Consider the following 7,995-nt stretch of genomic DNA (forward strand, 5'->3'; position numbering starts at 1 on the left):
AATTTGGATAAAAACAGTAAAACATCCCCAATTAAAATTTGGATTAAAACATTAAAACATCCCCAATAAAAATTTGGATCAAAACATTAAAACATCCCCAAGTAAAATTTGGATAAAAACAGAAAAACATCCCCAATTAAAATTTGGATAAAAACAGTAAAACATTCTCAATTAAAATTTGGATAAAAACGTTAAAACATCCCCAATTAAAATTTGGATAAAAACGATAAAACATCCCCAATTAAAATTTGGATAAAAACAGTAAAAACAGTAAAACATCCCCTATTAAAATTCGGATAAAAACCCTAAAACATACCCAATTAAAATTTGGATAAAAACAATAAAATATCCACAATTAAAATTTGATAAAACAGTAAAATGACCCATTTAAAATTTAGAGAAAGCAGTAAAACATCCCCAATTAAATTTTGGATAAAGCAGTAAAACATCCCCATTTAAAATTTGATAAAACAATAAAACATCCCTAATTAAAGTTTTGATAAAAACCCTAAAACATCTCCAATCAAAATTTAGATAAAAACACTAAAATATCCCCAATTAAAATTTGATAAAACAGTAAAATGACCCATTTAAAATTTGGATAAAAACAGTAAAACATCACCAATTAAACTTCGGATAAAAACAGTAAACGTCCCCAATTAAAATTTGATAAAAACCCTAAAACATACCCAATTAAAATTTGGATAAAACAATAAAATATCCCCAACTAAAATTTGATAAAAACAGTAAAATGACCCATTTAAAATTTGGATAAAAAGAGTAAAAAATCACCAATTAAAATTTGGATAAAAACAGTAGAACATCACCAATTAAAATTTGGATAAAAACAGTAAAACATCCCCAATTAAAATTTGGTTAAAAACCCTAAAACATACCCAATTAAAATACCCCAATCAAAATTTGATAAAAACAGTAAAATGACCCATTTAAGATTTGGATAAAAACAGTAAAGCATCCCCAATTAAAATTTGGATAAAAACAGTAAAACATCCCCATTTAAAATTTGGATAAAAACAGTAAAACATCCCCAATTAAAACTTGGATAAAAACCCTAAAAACACTCCCATGTAAAATTTGGATAAAAATAGTAAAACTTCCCTTTAAAATTTGGATAAAAACAGTAAAACATCCCAATTAAAATTTGATAAAAACCAATAAAATACCCCTTCCCTGTTAAAAACTGAGCCACCTCAATCAGTTTGTACCAGTTATAGTGGATACTTAGTACATATGGTAGATAAAATATCCCCACCCTCCAAAAGGTTTTTTGACCGAGCCACCTCACTCGGTCTGTACCAGTAATAGCGAATACTTGGTACGTATGGAAGGGGACGTTACTATACCTGAAAGGGAGGTATAGCATCTGTGAACCCTAAACACAGAGAGCGGCTTAACTTCCCATACGTGTATACAAGTATCCAATGCTTACTGATAAATAACGTTATATTTTTCATGTCAGTCACTGAACATATTTTATAAAATGTAGATAATGAAGAAACTACTGCAATAATAACATAAAAACCTTGATCCTAAGATTCCTGTGGTAAGAAGTGAAATATTTTTTCTATAAAAGTTCTATAAAAGATTTACTAAGTAATCTAGGTTTTATTTTCTTGAGGGCGTTCATAAGGATTGAAAAAGATGTGGCCTTTGGGTAAACACATTGTGACAGTAGCATAACAATACAGTAAAACCAGAAAGAGATGAAAATTTCAAAATACAGTATTCAACACTAAACGATTATAACTAAAAGTACCTAATGGTATTTGAATTTTATATGGTGATGAGTTGAATGTTTCTTTTGTATTGAAATCTATGATAAGATATAATTCATTCATCATTTCTGATCTTTGGCCTTTATGGGTAGTTGTCTCATTGGTAGTGCTACCACATCTCCTACTTTTTATATGGCTTAGAGTTAACTGTCCTTTTCTGTGTTAATAACACATTATGTTACGCTTTCAGGCTAAAAAAATAAACTTGCAAAAAGCACCTTTTGTGAAATTTCTTGATGCACATCTATCAAGAACAAGTAATACTAGAATACAAATTAATTCTGTAATGAGTGTCATGAATAAAAAAAGAAATTTGTCTATCTTTTATGTTGTTTTTATAAATTCAAGGTAGAAAACATATTTTTATAATTCATTTAATGATGAGCACACATTCTTCATTTCATACACATTAATTCTCCTGAAATCTAAGGAAGACAGTACAATTAAGTTCTTTAAGTCTTTAAATGCATATAAATTTTTGTCACATCCAATTCTTTGCCTTGTAAGTCTTCATATGAAAAATGCCATGCAAATGCTAGTCAAATATTGATTATTGTCTCATGACTGTTTTGGCTTCACTTCTAATACACATAACTTTCTTCAAAGATGAAGTCTTGACCACTGTGATACCTCTTCGAACAAAATAGCTTTTTCTGAACTTCATTCGATATACTGAAAAGTAAAAATAACATTTATAATCCTTAGAAAGCTGCTTGTTGGAGTTTAATCAGCCTTAAATCAAACATTCATATGAAAAGTTCAGTTGAAAAATTTGGAATTGGTACATGAACATGAAACTTGATTAAATGTCAAATGATTGTTAAATAATTGCAAAATACAAATTTTAAGTCAGATCAATGCAAAAGGGGAATAAGGTGGAGGTCAGAGTGTAACAGGTATGTACATAGAAACTAAAGACAAAATGAAAAAAAAAGGTCTATAAAACTAGAGTGCACACGCTGAAATGTCTCGCCTGTTTTATTTATCATTGAATTAATGTTGAAAGTCTGTAATATGAAAGTTTCACTACAAGTATCACATAAACTTATTAATGTTCTATGAAAATTAGGTCACAGTCAGATGAACCATGCCAGACAGACATGTATGTACCTTACAATCATTCCATACACCAAATATAGTGATCCTATCACTAATAGTACCTGAGATACAGAATAAACCACAAAATCGTATCATTGACCATTGAACCATGAAGGTCAAGGTCATATGAACCCTGCAAGACAGACATGTACATCTTATAATCATTTAATACACCAAATATAAATGACCTATCGCTTTTAATATCTGTGAAATACACCAAACCACAAAAAATAAACAGTGTCCAATGGACCATGAAATTGAGGTCAAGGTCCCATGAAACCTGCCAGTCTGACAGGTACACCTTACAATCATTCCATACACCAAACATAGTTGACCTAATGCTTATAGTATCTGAGATAAGGATTTGACCATGTAACTTTAACTTTGATCACTGATCCATGAATTGAGGTTGAGGTCAGATGAACCCTACCCAATGGACATGAAGACGTTGCAAGGAACCCATAAACCAAATATAGTTATCCTAATACTCATAATAAGTGAGTATTTCACTTTACAAAAAACGTGTCTTTTTTCAAGCAGTCACTGAACCATGAAAATGAGGTCAAGGACAATGGACATATGACAGACGGAAATTTCATAACATAAGTTAGCTGTTTACAAGATATGAAGCATCCAGGTCTGGACTATAACTTCTAAAATATTAAGCTTTATACAAATAGTTTATGTCACCATCGCCTCCGGATTGTTATCCCTATGTCTCGCATTCTGCGACTTTCTTTGCAGGTGACAACAAAAATAACACAAAGCAATAGGTATCTGATGCCTTAAATGGCAAATAGAAAGAGGAGAGGAAAACTTGATTTCCATGTCCTGTGTATGGCAAGCCGTTTTTTTTAATTTTTTATATTATTCAATTTCAAGATGTTCTATAATAATCCTTTAAAAACAATTATATACATGTATTATATATAGTGAATAAGATATTTTATATCTTTTTAAAGATATTTTTAAACAAATACTTTGAGATATCTTATATATTTTATGAGATATTTTGTATACTTTAAGAAATATCTTGTATAGTTCATAAGATATCTTATTTGATATACAAAATATCTTTTTAATTTATAAGATATCTCAATTAGTTTATTAGATATATATGTCATTAAGTATTTACGAAATCTTTTTAACTTCAACCTACATTTAATAGATATCACAAAAAGAATACTATGTATCTTATTTACTTTACAAGATAAATTATTCAATTTATAAGATATTGTTTTTAGTTTACAAGATATTGTTTTTAGTTTACAAGATATTGTTTTTAGTTTACAAGATATCTTATTTAGTTTATAAGATATTTTTACAACAAAAGACTATATAAGATATCAGTTAAGATAAACGAGACATCTTTTTTATTCAATAAGATATTTTTAAACCTAAAACAAATATTTAACAAACTATTTTTGAATTATTTATGGTGTTAAATGCCACTTTCAGCACTATTATTGTGCTATTTCATGGCAGTCAGTTTTTACGGAGGAAAGCCCGAGTGACCAGGGATAACCACTGACCCTTGGTAGGAAAACTGACAATCCTAGTCAATTAAAATTGGAGTCAAGCGCACCTTCTACAACGTGAGGGATTCGAACTTAAACAACCTCAGTGTTTAAAGGCTAGCGATACAATAGTTCAACGACTTACACCACTCGGCCACCGAGGCCCCTTTAATTGACTAAATAAGATATCTATTTAATATATAACATATCTTTTAAACTTTATAAGATATCTTCAAATTGGAATAAATATAAAAAGCAGCTAGCCATACCTTAGCAACTTACAGGATCAAAATCTGAAAGTTGTTAAAGCATACTAGAATCGGAGCAGTATATAATCTTTTATCAGTCCCAGATATGCAATATACCTGAACTACTTTTAATGTTTTTTTCGTCGCAGGCGAGACAAAAACTATGCTTTTGATACTATCATTTTATAAAAATTAGGACAGATTAAAAACATTTTGTGAAGGGTTCAGTAGAATTAGTGTCGTCACCCCCACAACTACTGCTATCAGTGCAAGAGTTTAATGTTGACTAACAAAAACCCGAGTCCATTTATCAGTAAAATAAAGTAAATAAATAAGAAAAGTCAAAATTTTGCTCAGCGTATTCTCTCTTGATAATGAGGAAGCTTCTGTCCAATTTTAAAAAAAAACCTCTGGAGGATTTTGACAAAGTTATTTCAGTTTTGAAATCCTTATAATCGCAGACTGTACCAAAATATTGAATGCAAAAAAGCTATGCAAATAATTATAAGTAAAATACAAATCAAATGGAGTTAGGTCAAAATATTGACCCAAGAAACTTATTAGTATATAATAGTGAAATTAAAATGGCAATTCTTTTTTAAAACATGAAAATTATATCAAAAAAGTATAAACTGTTGACACAGATATGTCTCGCCTTTGGGCATAACATTCAGAAAAAGACATCCTGATGGACAGCAACATTGCTAATTAATTCAAAGTCGTTAGTCGAACAAGTGGGCAGGGCCTCGAAATAGTTGACAAACTGAGATGTACAGACAGCAATGCAACTTTATAGAAAATATTTATGTATATTGAAACTACTTCCTATCAAACTAACTGAATTGGAATAAAATGCTTCGCTGAGCGCAGCTGGATGCGACCGCAGATGTCCAACCCTGAACAGTTGGGGCGAAAATGGACACAATATTCGCGCTTGATACAGGTCTAAATTTGGTTTGTAATTAAATATTTGACACATAATAGGTTTCTGACACCGAATAACTGTAGTCAAAGAACTAAGAATTGGTTATATGATTTGAATTTATATTCAATTTTTGCCTATGTGCAATACACTATGATGTTGCGAATTGACACCCCCCCCCCCAAAAAAAAAATATTTGAAGATTTTTTTTTTAATTTCTGAAATCTGAAATGAAAAAAAAAATTTCCCCCCCACGATTTCTTTTTTACCCCCCCCCCCCCCCCCTTTTCAAAAAAAAAAAATTCTTTCCCTCAAGATATGGTCATAATCTCAATTCAAATTTCCAATGGAGTTTGCAACCATAATTACCAATTTAAATACATCATAAAAGTCTTAAATAGGTAATTTAAAAGCAGTGTAAGGGAGGTAATCCAACATTGTACAATTTTGTTTTTGGATTACCTCCCTTACACTGCTTTTAAATTGTCCTTTAACCAGGAAAACCTTGTTTTTCCCCTTTTTTGCCCCTAATTCCTAAACGGTTTGAGCCATCACCCCCCAAAGCCAATCCTAACCACCCCTTTGTGGTATGGAAACTTGTGGTATAATTTCAGAGAGATCCATACACTTAAACACAAGTTATTGTCTGGAAGGTACAGAAATGCTTATTTTTGGCCCCTTTTTTGCCCCTTATTCCTTAACTGTTGGTACCATAACCCCCAAAATCAATCCCAACCTTCCTTTTGTGGTATTGAACCTTATGGTAAAATTTCATAGAGATCCATTCACTTAAACTAAAGTTATTGTGCGAAAACCATGTGTCTTCGGACGACGACGACGACGACGACGACGACGACGCCAACGTCATACCAATATAGTTGCGGTCGTATAAATACTTAACATTAAAAATTTGTAATTAATTGATAGTCATTGGACAATGACCTAGGGGGCAGGGCCTTGAAATAGTCTTCAAACTGATATATACTGATAGTAATGCAACTTCATACAAAATATCATTGATCTATCACACGTAGTTCCTATTAATCTATTAACTTAAGCAGAAAACTTAATATTTAAAATTGCTAATTAATTCAAAGTCACTGGAAAATGGCCTAGGTGGCAGGGCCTAGGTGGCAGGACCTCAAAATAGTCATCCAAATGATATGTACTTATAATAATGCAGCGTCATACAAAAGATCATTGATCTATCTCAAGTAGTTCCTATCAAACTAACTTGAGCAGAAAACTTAACAACTGTGGACGCGGTTAACGTCAATGGAAAAGCATTACCTATGTCTTGCTTTCCGCGACTTTCGTCTCAGACGAGACAATAAAACCATTGTATATGTATATATGTCTCTGCAGCCAAAGCCAAAGCCAATGAACTAAGACTGAGACACAGGGCTAAATTGCCAAATTAACATTGACAAAACACAAACTTTAACATATAAGTTATACAGACTTTTCTAAGTCAATGAACCATGATGAGAGAACAGGACCATACATTATCTCCATAGAAATTAGATGAGCAAATGCTAATTGGATTGCATACCAATGTGTTTTAACAGAAAAAGTCTGATCTGATCAAAGATTTTGAGGAAAAATACCTCCTTTATGACAACTCTTTATATGAAGAATCTGCAGATGGTTTGTTGCAAAGCAAATTTTATGGCCATCATGAACAAATCCTATTTTTCAGTTATAGATACTCTCCTGTCCAACAATTTTTACAAAATTTGCAGAAGCTGCAGCTGCAGTGATGTATGAAACATTTGCCACATTACAGTAAACAAGCAATGTCGATGCAGCTGTATAGCTGACTATATGGTATGGGTTAGGCTCATTGTTGAAAGCTGCATAGTACTTAACCTATAGTTGCTTAAATCTGCATTATTTGGACATTGGTGGATAATTGTCTCATTGGCAATCATACCACATTTCTTTAATTGTGACAATTAATAAAAATCAACCAATCAAGTCTCCTACCTGATCTCTCATTTATAACAATTTCAAAATTCATAACTGCTTTTCCTTATGTCATGCAGTGGCTATCTTCATATTTCCTTTCTATGCATTTAACCTTGAAGATTCTTCATTTGATTAATTATTTCCTGCAAAACATAAAAACATGAATTAAGATTTACAAATAGGTTTAATTTTTTAAAATATTTATGTAAAACTAGGTTGTTTAATATAAACACCTTATGTCAACATTTTTTTTAAAATGACCATTGACCCTGGATAAATAATCAGTACAAAGAAAGATAACTCTGTTCATTTTAGATGGCATTATCAACTAGAGGCGCTAAACGGTCATTGTTGCTCACAATGGTCTTTGTGCGATTTCGACCAAGTAAACTTATTTGTAGATATTGTCTTGTTGATAATTTTTTTCTATATAAAGTTTCTCTCTA

Source organism: Mytilus californianus, unplaced genomic scaffold (assembly GCF_021869535.1).
Source record: "Mytilus californianus isolate M0D057914Y unplaced genomic scaffold, xbMytCali1.0.p SCAF_7, whole genome shotgun sequence".
Lineage (NCBI taxonomy): Eukaryota > Metazoa > Mollusca > Bivalvia > Mytilida > Mytilidae > Mytilus > Mytilus californianus.